Source organism: Mycteria americana, chromosome 1, assembly GCF_035582795.1.
Source record: "Mycteria americana isolate JAX WOST 10 ecotype Jacksonville Zoo and Gardens chromosome 1, USCA_MyAme_1.0, whole genome shotgun sequence".
Classification (NCBI taxonomy): Eukaryota; Metazoa; Chordata; class Aves; order Ciconiiformes; family Ciconiidae; genus Mycteria; species Mycteria americana.
In genome coordinates this window covers 74,223,448-74,244,223 of record NC_134365.1, presented here as the reverse complement: position 1 = coordinate 74,244,223, position 20,776 = coordinate 74,223,448, and the positions used below count along the sequence as shown (strand labels likewise).

The 20,776-nt window shown below is 45.7% G+C and overlaps 1 protein-coding gene and 1 long non-coding RNA gene across 19 annotated transcripts in view; one reads left to right on the top strand and one right to left on the bottom strand.

Annotated features, from left to right (window-relative positions):
* SOX5 (SRY-box transcription factor 5) overlaps positions 1-20,776 on the bottom strand; it is a 723,931-nt gene that overhangs the window by 654,224 nt on the left and 48,931 nt on the right. For 8 of the 18 annotated variants that reach the window (XM_075506066.1, XM_075506192.1, XM_075506178.1 and 5 more), the window contains exons 1-2: positions 1,515-1,638; positions 313-509 (exon numbers count right to left, since the gene is read on the bottom strand). The exons of 8 other annotated variants lie outside the window; for them this stretch is intronic. The gene's annotated coding sequence lies outside the window, so the exon portion shown is untranslated. Of the gene's footprint in view, positions 1-312; positions 510-1,514; positions 1,667-10,307; positions 10,327-20,776 lie in introns of those variants that run through there. 2 more of the 18 variants (XM_075506164.1, XM_075506137.1) reach the window with 2 other exon arrangements.
* LOC142411826 (uncharacterized) lies at positions 169-11,150 on the top strand. Its single transcript, XR_012776297.1, has 3 exons — positions 169-838; positions 3,897-4,136; positions 9,102-11,150. It is a non-coding gene; the product is annotated as an uncharacterized LOC142411826 (long non-coding RNA).

Genomic DNA, 20,776 nt, shown 5'->3' with positions numbered 1-20,776 from the left:
AGGAGGAGGAGGAGGAGGAGGAGGAAGAAGAGGAGGAAGGGGGGGGCGTGACAAGTTGTGCCAAACTTCGGGAGGTGTGCGAGCGCCCGGGAGGCAGCCGGCCACGCTGACAGCCGGCCCCGCCGCCTCCCCCGCCCCGCCAGCGGCGCCCACCCCCCGCGCTGCCCCTCGCCGGGGCCCGCCCGCCCCCGCCGCCGCCGCCGCCGCCGCCGCCGCCGCCGCCCGGGGAGCCCCGCTGAGCGCCCGCCGGGGAACAGCCGCCGGCGGCCGCAGCGAGGAAGAAAGTTGAAGCGGCGGCGGCCGCGCACCTACCCGCTGTCTGTAATGTCTCCTCCGGGCGCGGGATGCTAAGTGAGACACTGGGGGTGGGGAGAGGCAGAGGTGCGGGGAGGGACCGGGCGATGGGTGTTTGGTGATCTCTTCCCTTCTCTCCCCCCTCCTTCCCCCCCTTCCCCCTTCTCTCTGTCTCTCAAGGACGAGGTGAAATCCCTTTGCTGGTCATGAGGCGGCTTCAGAGACAAACAACACAATGAGAGTGCAAATAACAAAAGGCAAAAAAAAAAAAAAAAAGAGGGAGAGGGAGACCGGGAACAATGGGGGAGGAGAGGCTCGCCGCGCCGCGCCGCGCCTGGCCGCCGCCGGCACCCCGGCAGGCAGCAGGAGGAGGAGGAGGAGGCGGAGGAGGAAGGCGAGGTGGCGGCAGCGGGGAGAGGGCTGCGCAGGGAGTCCCCCCGGCGCGCCGGGGCTGCCTCAGACCAGCCCCGACCTCCTCCCCGCCGGCTACCGCCCGCCCCGCCGCGCACCGGGGCGGCCCTGCGCGGCGGCGGGGCGGCCAACGGTAAGTGACGCGCCCGCCGCCCCCGCGGAGCCGGCGAACGGCCATCGCCGCCGCCACCATCATCATCACCGTCCCTCGGGGCGGGGGGGCGGCTCTCCGCCGGTTGAACGAGCGGTTCAAAGCGGCGGGGGGGCACCGAGCCCTTCCCGCCTTCCGCCCCCCCCCCGCCCGGGAACTTCTTCACCGAGCGGGGCTGTCGCGGGTCCCGGGGACGTCGCTACCGGGACCCTTCCCGAGAAGCAGTCCCCCTCCCGCTCTTTGCTAAGAGTAAGCAGCCGGGAGTTGCGTGGGCGTGGGCGTGTCCGCTGGCACCTCCTGCACCGACAGCCCCTGTCACACCGGTGCGATCGCACACACGCACAGCCGCCCGTGGGGACGCCCGCCGCAGCCCCTTCAGCAGCCCCTCTCCTCAGCTCCCCCTCTTGATTTCAGAGCCTCCCGGCCAGGCACAGCCCCCACGCGTGCGCAGGAACCCGAGGGGGAAGCAGAAGTTTGGGGTCCCCCCCGCGCCCTTCCCCTCCGCGCTCTCCCCAGGGGCCGGCGACGAGACGCCGCCCCGCGCTCCTCAAAAAGCCGCGGCGGTTTGAAGATCACCGCTGTCATTCCCGCGGCCCGCGCCGCGAGTGGGGTCCCGCGAGTGGGGTCCCGCGAGTGGGGCGCGCAGCGGCGGGGTTACCTCAGCGGCGGGCGGCCTGCCGGCTCCCCGCCCGCCCTCCGCCCGCCCTGGGTGGCCGCCGCGGGGCCGGGAGGGCTGCGGCTCTCCGCTCTCCGCCCGGCGGCCTGAAACCCGTCCCCGGCGCGGAGGGGCCGGGGGAGCCCCCGCCGTGTCCCCGCTCCCCCAGGCAGGCGGGGAGCCAGCGCTGCGCCTGGCTCCGCTGCCCGCCTCTGCCCCGGACCCCCCGGTTACCTCCTGCTCTCCGCCGGCACCCCCCCGCCGCTCCTCGGGTGAGCGCAGCCGTGTCCCGGGCCGGCCCCGCGGCCCGGCCGCCGCCAGCCCGCGGGGACCCGCACCCGCCCGCGGGGACCCGGTCGGCCCCTCCCGGGGCTTCGCGTGTGGGTGGGGGTATGTGCGTGGGTGGTGGTGGGGGGGTGTGTTTTCCTCTCAGCAGCCGTTTGTTCTGCCCGTACGTAACACAGCTGTTTGGGAGCAAGTCCGTGTGCCGGCGGGCTGCGGCGCGCCCCTCTGCGCGCCCGCGGTGCCCGGGCGCGGGGGGAAGAAGCGGGGCGACCGGCGGCCGCAGCCCGGGGCCGGTGGGGGGGAGCCCGCCGCGGCTGCCAATAAAGTCACGCTCTGCAAGTAAGGTCTCCCCCTCTCTCCTTCTCTCTCTCTTGTTTACTTATGGGGTCTTTTATTTTTAATTGGGCGTTTTGTACACGTGCGTTTATGAAGCGGGGAAGCCGGCTAGACGGGGTTTGAGCCCGAGAGTGGGAAACGCAGAACTACGCACCCCGAGCCAGATTGTTCAAAGAAGAGCAAGTTCAGTTCTTATTCATCTCCACGAGGGAAGTCTTATCTTCTACAAATATTTGATACTGGGACAAGTCCAATAATTAACAAGAACAATCAAACAATTTCACTGCCTTCTCGGGGATTTAAAAAGTCATCATCTGGAATTCATGAGCGTTACAACCTTTTTTTTTTCTGCTTGGATGCATTATTGCATATGATCTTTTCACTGCGTGTGTGTCCCTAAGTGATTTTACCCTTTTGATGCAAAAAGATGCAAACCATTAACAGCACAGATAATATTCACAACTGCTGATTCAGTGAGACTTCAGACCTCTCTGTAGGAGTGGGGAGAGAGGGTGGTAACCCTGACGGGAAAAGGGAAGGGAAAAAAAAAAAGACATGGAGGAATGTTTCTTTCTTGGCTTCCTCCCTACCTCTGTGGCAGGAACTCCCACGGGAGTCCCATGGGTGGGATGGGAGCCGTGCAGACCTAACACACCACTGCCTGGCACGAGGCTGGCCGGCGCTGCCTGGATGCGCGCATCAGCCCTCCTAGCCGGCCCGGTAACTCCTCTTACCAGAGAAAAAGCCACACTGGGAGAGGAATGGGACTCCTGAGCTCTGCAGCAGCATTTCTGACATGGCACGGGCTTGAGGTGCCAGGGGGCCAGTGTGAGTTTCAGGACCCCTTTGGTGCCTGGCTGCAGTGAGCCAAGCAGGCCGGATGGGTAATGGCCCATGGCCCAGTTGTATCCAAAAAAAACCCCACCCAAACTTGCCTCATCTGGATCAAATTCAGACATTTGAGAAAGCTGCCCACATGCTGAATGGCAAAGTTTCACCCCGCGCTGCCCCAGCCACCAAATTCTGCACAAGTTCTCATGCTGGTCATCAAAGTCACAAGTCCTCAGTCCCCACCCGCTCATGCAAACCCCTCTTCTGATGGCTGGCAGCCCCAGGTACTGGCATGGGTAATGAAATATGTCGTATAAAGCTCCACTCTTATCTCAGGTAATCTCAAGCTTAGGGACCTACAGCCAGACTTCTCTGGGTTAAGCTGACAGGGGTATCTGTGTCCTCCCCACATCTTTCAGAACCCTTTTCTGTTGATACAATTCCCACCCATTTTTTTCCACAAGCACTGCCGCCACCCCCCCACCCCCCCCCCCCCCGCCTTCAGTTCTTGCTTTATGCCAACTCCTCCTTACAATCATCATGGAGTTCTTTGCAGTTCAACACAAGAAAGGAATTAGGGTGGTTGGGTCCAAAACTAATCTGGAGCAAAGAGAAAAAGCCAAATGCGGGTGCATTTTATTTAAGATCAAAAGCACAATGGTGTGAGATTGTATTATGCTCTCCACAGGAGCTGTATTTTTCTACTTCTACAATAGGATTAAGGTGTTCAGTGGAAAAGAGAATTAGAAAAAAAAAAAGCCCCATTGGACTGGTACTAGCTGCATTTGAGTTTTTCTTACATAATAAGGACATTTCATCCCTCAAGGACTATTTCCAAACACTTTTTAAACCAGTAATTGTGAATGCCAATAATAATTTAATTTTTACTATTTATTGCTGAGGATTCATTTGCTTTTTTTTTTATTTATTTAGAGGAAGGATGTTATAATTTCTGCATTGACTCATTTCAAAATTTTCAGTCAACCAAATGCTTTTTAGTAGAACCTAAAGACATCTCCTTATTTAGCTCTGCATATTTGAGAGCACAGGATGTTGAATGTTAGTACACACGGGCTGGACACAGCTGGGAGCACAGCTTCAAGCCACTTTTCCACCCTGAATAACTGAAGAAAGCACAAAAGAAAATTTTTGGCGCGACTTGCCCAATGAGAGGTAGGCTACTGTGCAAAGATTGCCACCTATTATAAATTTGAAATTTGCAAAGCTCTGGCTAGCTTTCAGTTTCCCAATGCCAGGGAAGCATGGCTTGAGTCTGGTTCTGTTCTAGCTGAGTTCATGGAACACGACCATGTTTAAATGAAAAGTATCACCCACCTTTACAGTGAGCAGCGTGCACCGGGAAATCAATTTGTGCATACTTAGTGAAGGTGGCTTATACACAGGTCCACTTGCACTAAATTGCCCCCACCCCTGTACCTGTAAGTTCAACAATTACATTTTTAGGTGTGACTCCATAAGGAAAAAACATACGGGTAGATGCCTCTGCTTGCGCAGAGCTGATCTGTCTGCAGTTCTCCCTGACTTCATCCCCTCACTACCACTCTTCACGAGCTACTGTGTGCGCCTCCTAGAAAATTCAGAGCGCTCCAGTCTTCTAGTACATTGAGTCTTGGCGCACTCATTCTCACAAGAGCTGGTGTGAAATGCTACCTTTCTCATATGGAAATGGTTTATTACTACCTTTCAGAGGTATAAATAACAGCATTGAAGAACAAAGCCCGAGTCCTATAAAACAACATTATCTTTGTGCCAAAGTAATCCAATTATTGAGGTACTGTGATAACCTTAGAGCCATATCAAAATGAAGAAACCACTTAGGAACTTACAAACATCTGTTTTCGTATCAGAGTGCATCAGCACAAGAACACCCTTATGTGGTCCTAATCAGGCAAAGTATCGCTCTCATCTTTTACATTCAGCATGGCTTATCTGCTTCTCCATAATAAAATCAGGGTGATACTTGCACTGATTTCTGTTAGCAGGAAAAGCCTCTGTTACTTAAATTGAAGCAATCTGCTTCTATGCAGGTCCTGTCTCCTTTCCCCCAGAGGCAATAGAGAATCCCAGCTATGATATTTCAAAAAGACATCCAAATAACTTCCTAGGGAACATAAAGCATGCTGCTGTTGTGTCCCTGAATAGGGCTCTCTATCCGGTTTCTTGTTAGCTGGTTCCTCAAACTAAGTAATAGAGTCATGTTTCAGCAGAGTAACTGATGGTCTTAAATGCAGTTTGGATCCCACATTTAGGTCCTATTAACTAAATAAGGAATATATTTACTTTTAGCAGAAGGTGGGTACAAAATCTGAAAGAAACGGGAAATGTTGATTAAATTAAATGTTGATTAGGTGTTCTGTAATTTAAACTATTGCAGACATACAGAACGATAAAAAAAGGAAAGGAAGCCAGCTGAAGAAGTTAAGATACTTGCTTTTAGTTGTCCATGCTGAGCAAAAATTAAATATTACAAGAATCCGTAAACAGCTTTCAGTTTCAATAATGGATTAAAGGCCCAAGCAACACTCATCTATCATGCTACCATTAGTAACTCTTAGATTTCAATGAGATTACTCACATATATAAAAATAAGCATAATCTGTCAAGACACACAGATGAATAAAGACAGTCACAAGGATGGATTTAAGAACCAGGCTGGAACTTCATTAACACAATATTTTCACATGTCAAGCAGTTAAGTGGGCCCAGTGCAGGGATTACAAAGCTACAATTTAGGGCAGATCCTCCCTGATCTCTCTCTTACAACGAGCTCACATCTGAAGCCCACCCCTCAACCAACCCTTCCCCAAGAAAAAGGAGGAGGACCTAAACCCCAAAACACTTAGTTTAGGTTTGCTTCTTTCCTAGGCACAAATCCAACCGCAAAGTTCCAGATTTCTTTTTAATTTCAACCTTAGTCCACACTGAACATTATCTAAAACTTTCCATAAATTCCAACAGGTGAATATACACGTATATTCTCATATATTCCATTTCCAAATCCAACTTCTCAGCTACTCGTGACTCCATTGTGCTACAAAGACCGTCAAAACATCCTATGCCTCCCCCAGCTATACCCTAATAGAAGAACACACCTTTCTTCACACCAAAACAACTAATCGAGTGACAGCATCCCAAGACCATAGTTTATATGCCATGACATGACACAGAGGGAGAGGAAATACTGTAGCCTAAGGCAGAGACCCCCAAACCCTAGCTTCACTTAAATGCCTACCAAAAGCCAGAGAACCAGTCAACGATCGCAGCTGGTGGTCTCATGCATGCATTCTGGCTGTCCCCTTTCTTTCTTGGCTGTTTACCCCACCACCAGGTTAATTAATAGTGTTTTCCATGGAGCCTCCACTGGAGGTGGAGGAAGCACTTGCAGGATGAGAAACCATGTGGTGATGCTTACTTACGTACGGAGACCACTAGGAATGTGTCTTGCATGGCTCAGTGGGGGTCACTTCGGACTAATTAGTCAGGGCAGACCATTAGGACAGTGCAAGTGTGGTACTTCCAGACCCCCAAGTAATCCAGGTATGTCAGCATGGCGTAGCATTTGCACAGAGTGCACATTAAATTCAAGCAAGGACTGCAACATAAAGCTTTCAAAACAATTAGGAGTTTTGGGTGCTCTACGAGTTGAAGCAATTGTGGTGCCTCAGGTGGCACAGAGTTTTCCAAAAGCCGGTGTCTTTCATTTTTTAAATCTAGCCCCATTTTCTAAAACTGGTGATCGACTGAAAAAGGGAGGTAATCAAAATCATCTGTGACTTCTGAAAATAGAGGCCAGTTCCTGTGAGTAAGTTTTAACAGGACTGAGCACTTAGTGTCTTATCAGTAGCACAGGAACAGGGATTTGTATATACTGTTTTATTAAGATTAATATCTCTACAGTGCTCCTTAAATGAAAACAAAAGAAAAAAATGCTGTAAAAGGACAGAAAAAATGACTCAATTTCCCGTCATTGCCAAAAGCCTCTAATTTTGAATATAATCAACCTTTGTGCCACAAGATATTTTTTTATGTTAAGGTGCAGTAATTAATATTAAAATAAATCTGAAAAAAATGGTGTGACCCTGTTTAAAATTTAGCACAGTTGCTGTAGGTTTATCATCCAGCATGTACGCAGTAAATAATACCCTCAAGATAAGCAAACAAACATAACAAAACCAAACAAAAATTAAGTAAAGAAGTGGCCAAATCCCCAGCCAAAGATACTGTTCCTTACAAGAAAGTTTGTTTTGTTAATTCATGATCTTTGCTTGAAAAATCATAAAGCCTGTACAGGTTTTGCTACAATATTTTTCATGTAAATCTGTTTTCTTGCACTACCATCTTTTGTGGAGTAACACAGCTCCTAATCTCACTAAATTACTATCATAAAAACAAAGAGGAGAGGAGGTTGCAACGCAATGAGATGTCGTTTGTATTTGTAACAGGGCAATCATTGATTTAAAATTGGCATTGGAACTTCTTTTCTGAAAGGATTGCTAGGTTAGGAAGACAACACTTTAAACCAGCTAGCGACATCTGAATTTCTGAAGAACGGCTCAGGTTTAGCACTTGCTCTACTCTGTGTTTTGACTGTTAGACCTGCGCACTTTTAAACATGTGCACGTTCTGTTGCTCTGCAAGTATCCTATAGTAATGCTTATAAGATCACTGTCTAGAAGGCTCATACATCTTTATATTTTATGTTTAAAGAAAACAGTCTTACAATTCCATACAAATAAAATTCTCTTAGGAACTTAAAACCTGTTTCACCTCATACACCTGCTCGTGTGGTTGCAGGTATGCAGTGAAGGATAAGCAGAGCAAAATATTTTATATTCTGCTTTTACAGCATGTAGGCATTCAGGCTGTTCACTACAAATGACTGCACAAGGTGAGAGGCACTGGAGAATCAGGCCCCAAAGATTTTCTATACTGGATCAGATCACTGGTGCATTAAGTGTGTCACCTCACAGCTGGATGCTCCAAAATGAACCTAGCTATCTGTGTAGTACTGTGGGAACTACTCTGGCAGTCAGGTTGCATCCAGGAGAGGAGACTGCGTTTTGTCTTTTATTTTCTTAGTGTATCTAATCAGAACTGTCCTCATTTGTGATCAAATTGTTCAGACTTCCTTAACGGTTCAACAAGAGTATCTGACTCTTGTTGTAAAACAGGATGTAAGACATGGCATTAGAAAGTATAAATAATAGCATGAGGGGGGAAAAAAACCAACAAGCCCAAACATATTACTTACTTACTGTTTTCATATGTTTCTGTGGTACAACAAAATAGTCCACAACATAAGAAATACATAATAAGTATGCCATAATTTACATCACGGCATTTTACACTGCAGAGCTACTTTGTGGAACTTTACAGCTTTATATAATAATCCATTTAAGTCAGAAATGTAACTTAATATTATAAAAACGATAATTATATACAATATGTAAATATCGTCTAGCGATAGGAAGTGCCAGATATCAGCAAGATGAAGTAGCAAAAACATATAAACACACAAAGCTGTCTAAATCTTTCAGAGATTTCATATGCTGAACCTCAGTGAGAATCAGATCACAGCTAATCAAGTCAAAGGCACAGATACTCCTAAAACATTTCAACGTGCTGATTTCAGCATCCAAAAAATCCAAAGCCCTCTGCAGAAAAGCAAAACTTTTAGTGCACGTGTTAAATACATTGATCCTAATTGTCACATAACTGATGCAACTATTCAAAAGCAATTACATACCTGCTATCTGACTGAAAGTCAATGGCACTTGTGTCCCTAAATAGCTTCTCTGGAGCTCAGTTTCAGTCACCAGAAAAAAACACAAAGAAAATGTATGTGCATACAGTCACAAAAAAACTCTGATGCTACTGGTTTGTATACTATTTTTTAAAAGAGTTTTATTTCAACAATATTTTTAAACATATGCCATATGACTGGTGATCTGGCTTCCCCAGTTCACATTGCAGCACATAAAAGCTTTCAAGGAGAACATGTGTCCCACCATCCATTCACTCTTAGTCATTCCGACACATAAGACTTGATTGCAAATCTTTTGCCAAAAAATGAAGGTCATTCAGGAAAGTCTTTTTTTATCTTTTCCATTCCCACAGAACTACTTCCCTCCAGACAAAAAGAAGTAAAGAAATGAGTAAACCAACAATCTATTCCTGAAAATGTTTATGTCAAGAACTGTTATTGATAAACTTGAAATTTGACTAGTAAAAAAGATAGCTTTTGTTTTGGATTGGTTTAAATGGGCTTATTTTCTCTTCTGACCATGTCATTGAAACAGCTGGTTGTGTATGATCTTCTGCCGCAGGTGAAGAGCCCAGGGCCTGCAGTATGGCTAAGCATGGGACTGTCCCAGCATTTGCTGGAATAAACGGTGAGCCCCTGGGCAGCGCTCCGGGGCAGGGAAATCCAAGGTTTAGCCACCCTCTGGCAGCAGCTTCAGGGCACTGTGCAGAAGAGTCAAAGCAGGAAGGAAGGCCAGAAGAGGAGATGGCAGGCCGTAAAGGTGAAATCAAGACAGAAACAAAAAGTCAAGTGGCTGTCCGGAAAATGCAGAAATGGATATATTAGGCATATCAAAAAAACCTCACGCAGAACTCTTGTCAGACCACTTAGGGGGCTCTGAATTAGCTGGGGGTTTTTTCTTTGTTTTTTTTTTTATCTTTTAGCTGACTTCAAAACAAACTGAAAAGTTTGGAAAAAACAGAAGGTCTCTAGTACAGACTTTTGTTCAGAAAAAATCTACAATAAAACTCTATTGTATTCATCCTCCAAGCTAGAAGCAGGGCTGGTATTTGTAAACCCAGAGCAGGGATTAGGAGCCAGGCTTGCAGACAAAGAGCAAATCCAAGAGTTCACAGCAAGGACTCTCCAACTATTATATTCCTCAAGTCCTTCTCACCCAGACACCAGCTGTTTATATCGGGAATATTCTTTTCTCTTTCTTAGGTCCATACTGATACTTTAATAGAAAAGGCCTTCATGCAGCTGATTAATTACATTTCCTTTTGGGTAAGGAGGTTTTCAAAGACAAAAGTGACTGTGGGATAACTAGTAGCCATAAGGAAGCAGAGACCGAATTTTAATGGAGGGGGGAAAGGGTCAACAACAGGCATGGGACAAGAGGAAGAGGCACCAGGGAAGACTCCCAGGAGCCCTGAACAGCACCAGGCATGAAGTAGTGAGCTTTCACACTGCTTATGGTAGTTAGGCTGCTCCCAGCCTTTTGGGGCTTTGAAAGGCTCACCACTTTCAGGATAATTAAATAATTAGTATTTGGTTTATAGCAGGTAACGGTGTTTTACCCAGGAACGGTTAGCATCTCTTGAAGCACTCAGGAGCTGGAAAAGCTCTCTCTTCCTATTTCAGCTTCTTTTGTTCAGAGTTACAATCTATTTAGTTGCTGAATAGTTGGAATGGCATTGAAAACTAATCACCATCCTACTCTCATGTTACCTTCCTCTACAACCTGTTTACCCTCCTCACCCGCTGTTTTCCTAAAAAGCAGCTTACTGATAAGTGGCAGGATTACCATTTCTGTGGTGACACAGCTCATCAGAGAAGAATGCACATAGATGAATGTTATTTTTGTCGCAAAAGGAATTACTTTTTTTGGACAGATTTATTCCACAGAGGTGGTAAGCGCGATCCTGCTTGTTACTGTAACTCACAAGCTCACGTCTTCACCCCTCTTGGGGTAACCAATTCCCTGATGATCAATGCCCAGCCAGTGCTTGCGTATGCACGCGTGCGTGTGTGTGCATCGGGCAACAAGTGTGCAACAGAGAGCTCAAGTTCACCCTGGTCTGTGAAGCATGTGAGCATCCTATGACTGAAAATATGCTCCCTTGCATAATCCTGAGATTAGCAAATTCTAGTAAAGGATGTCGGACAGAAATGGGAGGAGAAAAAATGCTTAAGGTAAGCACAGAGGAAAACCCAGCGTAGGAAAGTGACCAACAGGATTCATGCCCAGTTCCAGCTGCACCTCTGTCACTGATTCCTGTGTGACCTGGAGTGAGGCATGTCAGCTCCTCTGGTTTCAAAACCCCTTCTCTGAAAAACGAGAACAGAAGTAGGTGAAGCTATTTTAAAGATCCTTGGCTGGTTAGAAGACGTGTTGTACGAGTGCCAATTGATTATAACCAACTTCTGACAGATAGGGGAGGGAAGGATAGCAGATCAAAAAATATGCTTCTCTCAAACTGTAGCATTCATGAAAAATGTCACTGGCTGAAAGTGATTATCATCTTGGCAGCTGTGTTCAATGGGATCTGTGATCTCACGGGCAAAACAGCTAAAAGACGCTAACTGGGCCTTCCTTAGATATACTGCTAGCCACCGATATTTTTAATCCTAAAAGGGGGGAGCTCTCCAGAGATACGCCTGTCGGAAGGTGCTGTGGGCATTTTTAAGAGCTGCATTTCCACAGGTAGTGTTGGGGCTACCTTGCAGGGTGACAGCTGGAGTTCCCATGCGCTTCTGAATCTAATAACTCATCCCACATGCTTTGTGCAACTGGGAGGCTTCTCGACAGGATGGTATCTTCCACTGACACAGTACATAGATAAATTGTACCCACTACAAACTGAATCCATAGGCCAAATCCTTGTACTACAGACTGAGGGCCAGAGTTAAGCTATTTGGTTTGGGATTTCTTTTTTAATGAAAGATTCATAAGTTTCAGGGTTACAAAGTAAGTATACACATAGTCATGTGACATTTTGCTTTACCATTAGCATACTCTTTTTGACAAAAGCGACTGAAATGTCTATATACGAATGAAGCTATGGGGCTTTTAAGTTCAGGTACTGCTAAAATAATTTTCCATGAAACTATATGTTTCCATGTGTGAGCAGACACTGGATATTTCAATTCGTACAATGAAACCTATCAGAACTGCCCATTGCCGCCTCCGTTAAGTCCGAAAGAGAAAGCGAGGTCCTACGGAATTTGAGCTGAGTATTTGAATTGAATAGCAAACCCAGCTACGGCTCTATGGCTAACAGGGTTCTTCTGTTGGTTTGATTTCTGCAGGCAAGCCGGTTCACTACTAGAGGTTCTTCTGCTTGCATAAAGAGAGAAAATAATTTCTACTCAGTACATCTATCTGCCTGTCTATAGATAACGTCTAACTGGACTAATGGTTCTTTTGTTTGTGATGAACCATATTTTTGGTTGGGAGCAGAGGGGAGGGAGGCAAGCAGGCAACCACGAAAAAGCCTAAGAGGAAGCCTGGGCTGACGCACACAGGAGCATTTCCCAGAAGGGATGCCCCCTTCCTCCTCCCCAAACCTGCTGCCCTGCCGCACCCTGCTCGGCCACCCCCGGAGCTTGAGAAGTGGCGGCTGCCTGGCATCCGTGCGGTGCCTGGGACTCGCTGCTGCTGCTGCGTGAGCTTGGTGCACCCTCCTCTGCATACCTGGCACCAGACCAAAAGCCCGTTCTAGTCTTTAGCAAAGATATTTATTTTTTCCCCCATGATGTGTTGAATCCTTTCTTCAAGCCTTTGTTAGTTGCGCTTGGAAGAACTCCAGGCAGCCCAGAAGACGAAACAATGCAATACCTCAAAAAACACAGTTCATTTGTGTGCCAGTAAGGGTTCACAGACGTACTCATTCCGTGAAGGTCCGAGGCCGTTTCTGTCCAAGCAGTATCGCTTCCCTCCCGTCTCTGCCTTGCTGCTTTGCAACAAGGTGTAACTGAGAAGATCATCCACTGAGGTGATGTAAAATCCAGTGTCCCTGAATTCATTATTAGTATTAGTTAAGCAAGGAAACAGAGTCAAAAAGTCAAGAAAGGACTTTGTATGTCTACATACTGGAGGCTCCAGTCCACCTTTTGTATGGGGATAAAGAACGCTATATATTTACAGACAAAAGTAATGAAACCTACAAGGTTGTTTAAACCTTGGTTCTTAATAGGTGTAATTGTGGTTTCTTTTCAAGCTGAAGTGTTTATGACTTGAAATCCACATTATCACAACTGTCTGGATCCCAGTGATCCCCCTCCTGAAGCAAGTTACTTGTTGCAGAAGTAAATTACTCCATATAATTTTCTTAAAAGATTATTGAAAGACTTTCTCATACATTTGGGTTGCCAGTTTGAACTGGGTGGCAAATAAGAGGTGGCAAAGTAATTAGCACCTCAGAAATATAACAGATTAAGAGTGAGTATTTCCGTCGCGTTTTGAACCCACTCAAACACAATGGATCTGTAAATCCAGCTCAGACTTGGAAGTTGTTGGGGGTGAATTCTGCTGAGAAGAAATTATGTTCAGAGAAGACAGAGAAAGCATTGCGATGAAGAATAAAACACAATACAGAACAGAAATCTTTGAGAATGAAAAATCTAAAAGATTAGATGGAAACTAAACAGAGATAGAAAGCTTTTTATTAAAAAAACTCCCAAACATCACAGGAGCCCAAATTGTTGGAAGTCCTGTTTCTATGCATAGTATAAGCTTTAGTTTCCCTAGAAAAGGAGCTACTTCCAATTAATTATCATTGTATAAAGGAGAGGCTTTGCGTTACTCCGGAAAAAGTCACAAGCCATGTGAATTATTTTCACCCAGTAAGTAATTCACAAAGGATCTGATTCTGCAAAGTAGTTATCTGGGTAGTATTACTGCTACACAACGTGCCAAAGATATGGTGAGAGTCCATATGTATGCAGATCACCCCACCCAGGCGCAACCGCAAGATGTGGGAGGTGGAAAAAGCGAGGCTGAGAGCAGTCCACACCAGCAGCCTTAAAACTTAGAGCCGCAAGTGATCACATATCTGCTAATGGAGATTAGACTGTCTATATCCTTAGAATTCAGTAAATAAGTAGAAATACTTAAAACGTGAAAGAAAGAGAAGTTTGTATAGCAATTTTCCCCCTCTCTCTGTGCTGGTTTCCCCATCAGCGTGACTGCGCTGGCTTGAATGCCGTTATTTCTAATTTGCCATACAAGAGGAAAGGCAATCAGGAAAGTTCATGTGCTCACATACACTTATACACATGCGTGCATCGATATATCATACATAATTTCTCAAAGTAAATATGTAGTGATTAATTTAATATAAGAAATAATTGCAAACAGCATACTGGGTCATGGGTGACAAATCTAATCATTTACTGAGAGTAATATATGCAGAAATAAACAAGATATAGCTTATAACCAACGTGTGGGAAGATAGCTATGATTCAGGCAAGCGTTTGGATTTCTTGTTTGTGGACAGAAGGTTGCAAATTTAAGCACTTAACAGACACCTCTCTAATTTCCTGGTAATTAATGATTTTTGTAATGGTTATTAAGGCCTCAGGGCCTAGTACTGTCAGCTCATTATTGTATTTATGAGTTAACTGTATCGGTTAAAGATATAGGTGGGCAAGAGGCAGCTCCATCTTCTCTTGGGCTGTCGTAGCGCTCTGAACCAGAAAGTGTAACCCCCTCTAGTGGAAAAAGTGAGAAGTGGAAAAGTGGCTCGAAAGAATTGCCCACCGTAAGACACGGGCGTCCTCCTTGCCTCTGCGACTGATAAATGAAAATGTCCGTGGTCAGCATCCCTTCGAACGCCCCGGGCTCCAAGAGATGCAGCGTCACCGGTATCTTGCTGCGGGAGGCAGGGAAGTGCTCGTAACAGAACAGGGTGAAATGAAGGAAATAAGGTTTGGGCCAAGCATCCTGTTTCACTCCAACGAGAACACAATTAAGCTGAGCCACCCTAAGAGGTTTCCTTTTAATAAACAGCCATTTCAGTTACAAAGTCCTTTAGAAAGTGGATGCTGAAACAATGCGATTAACAGAGAAAAAGAAAAAAAAAAGATTACAAGTGCGAACTTAGCCTACCTTTATTTCTTAGGATACGCGTTTTATGCATTCCCATTCCAGGGAAGGGGCCTATTTAGTTGTCTGAATGGTCTCATATTCCTCCGTAAATGGGAATGAACTGAAACATGTTCTTGTTGCACAGCGCTGTGGTTGCACAGTGTGGACACAGAACTATAAGCCTCACAGTCCTGAGCTAGCCAGGCCTTCCGTCATCATGCAAGCCATTGGCTTTCTCCCATCTCAGTTTCCCCATCTTCAAACTAGTGAAAATATTTACCCCCGGAGTTCCTCGATGGTGAAGTGTATACTTATCAGCAAAGGAAAGTTATTAAGTATATATACACAGCACGAGTGTGTAAGCACGCAGCACTGGCCACCTGGGTTCCCAGAGTCCCCGCCTTTGCGTGCAGATGACAACTGGCCTGGGTACGCTAAGCAATGGCATCTTAGTTGTGTGCTCCTTGTCCTGGTCAGGAACGCTTGTATTGCAAAGGCAGCCACTCTTTCAACGCTGTCACCTCCATATCCAAATGAAAACAGGCAATAACTTTTTAGACACACTACGAAAGGGTCTCTGAACCTCCAAAAGAGGTCATTTGTATTTGGGTGAGAGCACGAAAATATATATTTTTCTTCACTGGGCAAAATGATAATTGCGAAAGAAAAGCTTTAACAAAAAATTCTCTGCAAAGTTAGGTTAATCGTGTTGCGCCTATGCACAACTCCAATGAAGTTAGATTAGTAGATGAAGATTTCCTGGCAGACAGGGAATGCCGCAAACTTGTCACAGCAGGTTTCTTTCAGAAGGAGAAAAGTGAAGCCCCCTCACAGCCGAGCTCAAGTCTCCAGAAAGTGCCTGAACCTCTTCCTATTCCCTCTGCACAGCAGTATGGATTTACTGAATTTTAGGGTGGGGTGAGGGATCCATATTGCAAATGCAAATGGCAATATGCCACTGTGGCCTGGAGCTGGACAACTGGTTAGATGGGAGGAGCAGAAAGTGCTGTCCTTGTCCATTTTTGGAAAGCTGAGGAGAAGCAAAAAACAATTCTCCTTTCTGTGAATCTCTCTTGCACTTTTGTTTTTTTCTTCTCATGGAAACTGAGGGTCACATTTTCCTTTACATTTTTTTAAACTGTTTTCTCATCTTAGAAGATTTGTATCAGCCATCAAGATGGTAGTTGTGTGTATATAATTCTATATTCTTCACTCAGTGTATAACCTCAAAACTCTCTGTTGATTTACAGACTTTTCAAGTGCTGTTTGCACCATCCTGTGATACATGAGTATGTACTACACACTTTTTTCATTTAAACGTTCATGTTTACAGGTAATTTTCCATTATTCAGAAAACATGGTAAAAGTAGAAGTGTGAAACAGTCGTAAGATGCTAGAAAGTGTCGTGCCAGATTCTAGAAAAGCTTCTCGGAATCAACACAGCTGGCCAGGAAATACCCCTGCCTGCAACCCACGTTTGGTTAGCTTTTCAAAAAGGGGGTTTTAAGAGGTTTCGTTTTAATGTTTTAATGTCACAGCAGATTGCGGTGCCTTACAGTAATCAATCCTTAAAACTGATTAATTCTGAGGATGCGCTAAAGGGTGTGCTGTTATATAAAAAGAAGAGAAAAGGGGATTTTACCCGTTTATCATTTGCATAATGATTGAGGAGTCCCCTCAGTTGAGTGCTTGCTAATTTGCAAGACAAAAAATGAATGCTCGCTTTCAACATCCACCTAGTTAAGTTCTAGTGGAAACCCATGGCTGAGACTTCTCTTTGCATGTTTGCATACAGCTGAATCTATACCTTCAGAGCATTAAAGTGCTACTACTGAGATTTTCAAAGCAGCCTGTGAAATTCAGCGGGATTTTCACATGCAAGTCTCTACTCTATTTTGAGAAATTGAGAGTAAGTGCAGGTGCAAACAAAGATACTAATATAAATTCTAACTCGAGGTTAAAGAACCAATATAAAATAATTGATTAGAAGTCATAAATCAAATGCTTGTTATCTAGTGTTTATGTGTTAGCAAAAAGGAGACCTGTAGAACTTCCTAAATAACTTAAACAGCACACACAAGAACTCATACTATGCTAGTGTCATTCATTGCCGGCATTAAAAGAAAACTAATCATGTAGGAAATGACCACTTGATCCTAATAGCAGATCCTTGCTCAGTACTCTGTGAAAGATCAAAACAGCAAGGCAGTGCTTACTCCCCTCTCAAGGAATTCCTTCTGGGACTCAAAACTGGCACCTGACTGCAGAAAATCACCGAGGTTAAATAGCCAGCCCCACTTACCCATCAGGCACTACCCTGCTTATTCACAGGACAAGCCGGTTTTGTATCCAGATGCATTTTTAGCACGATCAGACTTCCTATGTTTCCCACCACTGTTACTTTAACTAGATTTTCCTGTGCTTGGAAGCTTGAATGTTTTGGCAGGCTTTACAAATAGAAGTGTAGCTTTTGACCTCCGGGCATTATCCAAGTCCGCACCACACATTTATCAGCCTGAATGTAGTGTTAGTTTTATGGACATTTCCGCTATCAATTCATGAAAGTTTCTAGTCTGCCCGGTTCTCCTTTCTGATCAGATAAGCACCTGTTAGTCTCAGGACTGAGCAGCCCACATTAACCGTTCACACACCAGTGCAGCCTCCGAGATCGCCACGGACAGCACAGCGCACCTTAGCACTCTCATGCTCCTGTTACAAATCCGGTGGTCACGCAAGGCTTGCGCCAGCACTGAAAAGCTGAAAAAGCAGGTCTGCGGATGCAAAAGGCCCTGTGCTCAGCCAGCCACCAGCCACCCGGCTTACATCTGAAAGGGGACAGGTAACATCTGTAAAGGAGCACTTCAGAGCAAACAGGGATTATAACACACCTGGTCAAAACAAGGTCGGCATTACTTATTTTCGGCAAAATCCACAGAGGAGCTCTGGTGCTGAAGGTTCTGCAACAACACGTACAGAAATACATAGGTTTGTGCAGCTCAGCACTCTTTTTACAAGATCTGGCTCTCGGTCTGTCTATAAAACCTGAGAAGTCTGTGTATGCCCGAGCGTCACGCTGCAAGAAGCTAGCTGCACAGGCTTGATTAGCATCTGCCCTGCTCCATCAAAGAACAACAGCTAACTTTCTTCCTCCCTTGTCTAACTGCTGATACACTGATATGATGGAAAACACATAAATGTAAATTTAACACCTTCCCCATGTCATTGTTACAGCGTTTTGGCACGGCCTCCTTGTACATGCAGCGCGTGACGTGAGCATGGCCACAGCTCTCCGAGGTTTAGTCAGTGAGTCGATTCTATCATCCGCTCCGGATGAACAGGATACTTTGCTGTGAGGAGAGGTCCCTGGACATTCACAAGTGAAACATTTCAGTTTACTACATGGGATAATGTCTCTCTCTAGTGGCTAGGTACAGTCAGTATAGCAGCCTACTTTACTTGCAGTTTTGATGGCATTTTCTAGTTAAACAATCACTGCCGCAGTCAAATTCTGTGCTAAAAGTCCCAGGTTAAAGCACTTTATTGAGCACATCTTTGACATGCAGTCCCGACTTCACTAAAGCCAATTAGCAAATGTTCATTTTGCAGGGATTGTTAGCTGTTTAATTTTACAGAAAGAATATTGCTTAGAAAGAGGTGAAAGTTGGTGAAAATACCCAAGGTTTGGGAATTGGTTTCTGGCTGAGTATATCTCAAACTCAAGCATTTGGCACTGGGAGTCCCAGGACACTTCTGAAATCCCAAGGATATATAATGTTTAGACAGAGGGTGAGAATAAGCTTTTCTCTCAGCTCCTGACATATTTCAAATTCTCATTCTCCTAAAAGCCAACAGAATGTTCAAGTGGGGAAAAGTCTAATAAAAAAGGGTGATATTCGAGTTTTAAGAGGCTGCTAACTTGATATAGGTTCTCTCTTCCTCTCCACTTGCTCACAACAACAGTTCAGTTCAAGTGATAGGTGACCAAAGGCCAGATTTTTTAGTGGTAACTGGATGCAAAAAAGGTAGCAGTTACGCACCTAGAAGGGACTGCTGAAATCCTCCGTTGCACGTATGGAGAAAATCCCATTGAATGCCTGCCCTTTTGAAAAGCCTGTTATACATCCAGTTTTCTCACGACGATAGCTGACCTTCACCATTACTGATATGCAACGGTTGTTTGGTAAAAATAAAGTAGGGATTTCAACCCAGCCTTTAGTGTCCAACCACCACCAGGGTCATTGACGTTGACTGGGGTGGGAACTTGTTACAGTAAGACACTAAGGGGAGGTCCCTACTGCCACTTTCAAGGTTAAGTGCGTAATTAGGAGATTTCCATCTCTAAGCTGCCCATCTTGCAATAAGAGTCAGTAAAGCCTCAAGACTGAAAATCTCATGATGGTGTTTTTAAGCATGCCTGTCCATTTATACCAGCACAGAGTGTAAGTGAAACGTAATCCCTTTGCAGATGTCTTGCCAGAGCATCATTCCCTAAAACAGCAGGGCAGCCATGTTGCGGGGGGAGCACCCAGACTTTTGGGCACTTTGAGGTCTCTCTGTCAGGGCAGTTGCCCCCCACAGCACTCAGGTGGGGAGGGCAGTGAGGTGGCAGCTGGGAACAAGCCCATATTCTACCCCTGCTCTTCCCAATGCAGTGCGACTTTGCTGCAGTGAATGGGAGAGACAGGAACTTCAGGAGAGAAAGAAATGCTGGCTAAGAGGGGGGAAATGTTCTAGCGCTAGCACAAAAACACTGCTCTTGCATATGGCTAAGCCAAGAGGAAGGGAAACTTGGGGATGGGAAACAGCAGGGAAAGCTCTTCCACCAAATTATAAACAAGACGGTAATTGGGGCTGGAGAAATAATATCCTCATGTTCTCCCAAGGCTGCAAACAAATCAGTGGCAGAAAAACAAGATCTAAGATCTCTTTCCAGTTTTCCAGTCCCATTCTGCATTTCCTAGACTGTGCTATTTTTTATTTAAGGGAAAACAAACAAACAAAGAAAAAAAAAAGAAAAAAAAAAGGATATCCTAATCTGAGATTAACTTCGGGCTTGATATTTGAAAATTAACACATAGCTTGCTGTATCTTGTAGGCTCTGGCACTGCATTTATCCGGGGCAAACAAATATTTTGCCTACTTGTAAGCCCAGTGAAACGGCAGAATTTGAACTCCTGCAACTGCCTGAAGCCTCCAGCCTGTGCTGACGCATTATCACACGTAGGGCAGTTTGGTGCCCCATCTCACAAGCCCCAGGACCAGGGGACAAAGGCAGCCCCAACACTGGTGAAGAATCAGGCTGTCCTCTCCTGGAGCAGGACAGATAGATGCACCTGGAGCACGGCCAGGCATGCCCGACTGCTGCCAACCGGGGTCCGTCCCACTCTCTGCGGGTCGAGCCCTGCTGAAGCTAATGGCACATTTCAGCAGGGAATAAGGCCTGTGAATTGCAGCTCTACATGAATATTGATAATAGCCGCCAAACGCTCCTCTTTCTATCTCCCCTCCCAGGAGGGGTGAAGTGCTTTCTCAGCAAGGGTGGGACAGTGCTTCCAGTGAGGCAGGAAGGGGAAAATTGTCTCCTGTTTCTGCTGCCTTAGGGATCGCTCTTGCTCATACGAAAATTAGTGGTGAAGCTGCCATTTACTTTGGAGTAGGCAGGATCAGACCCTCATTTTCCTGCCAGACAACACACCCTCATAATTATGTATTCACACCATATTTTGATAATGGTTCCTTACAGACTAATTAATATGAATGTTTAAGAAGCCTAGTTTTAATATGTTAGTACTGAAGAAGAGACTGCAGTCCTGTGGGAGATTATACATATTTCCCACTGATGAGTACCTTAAATCTTAATGCGTATGGAGAGAGGGGAGCATATGAATCTACAGAGCAAGATACAGACACTTCTTTTACAGGATGGATTTTATACAATTAAAAATCAGTTTTCCTGGG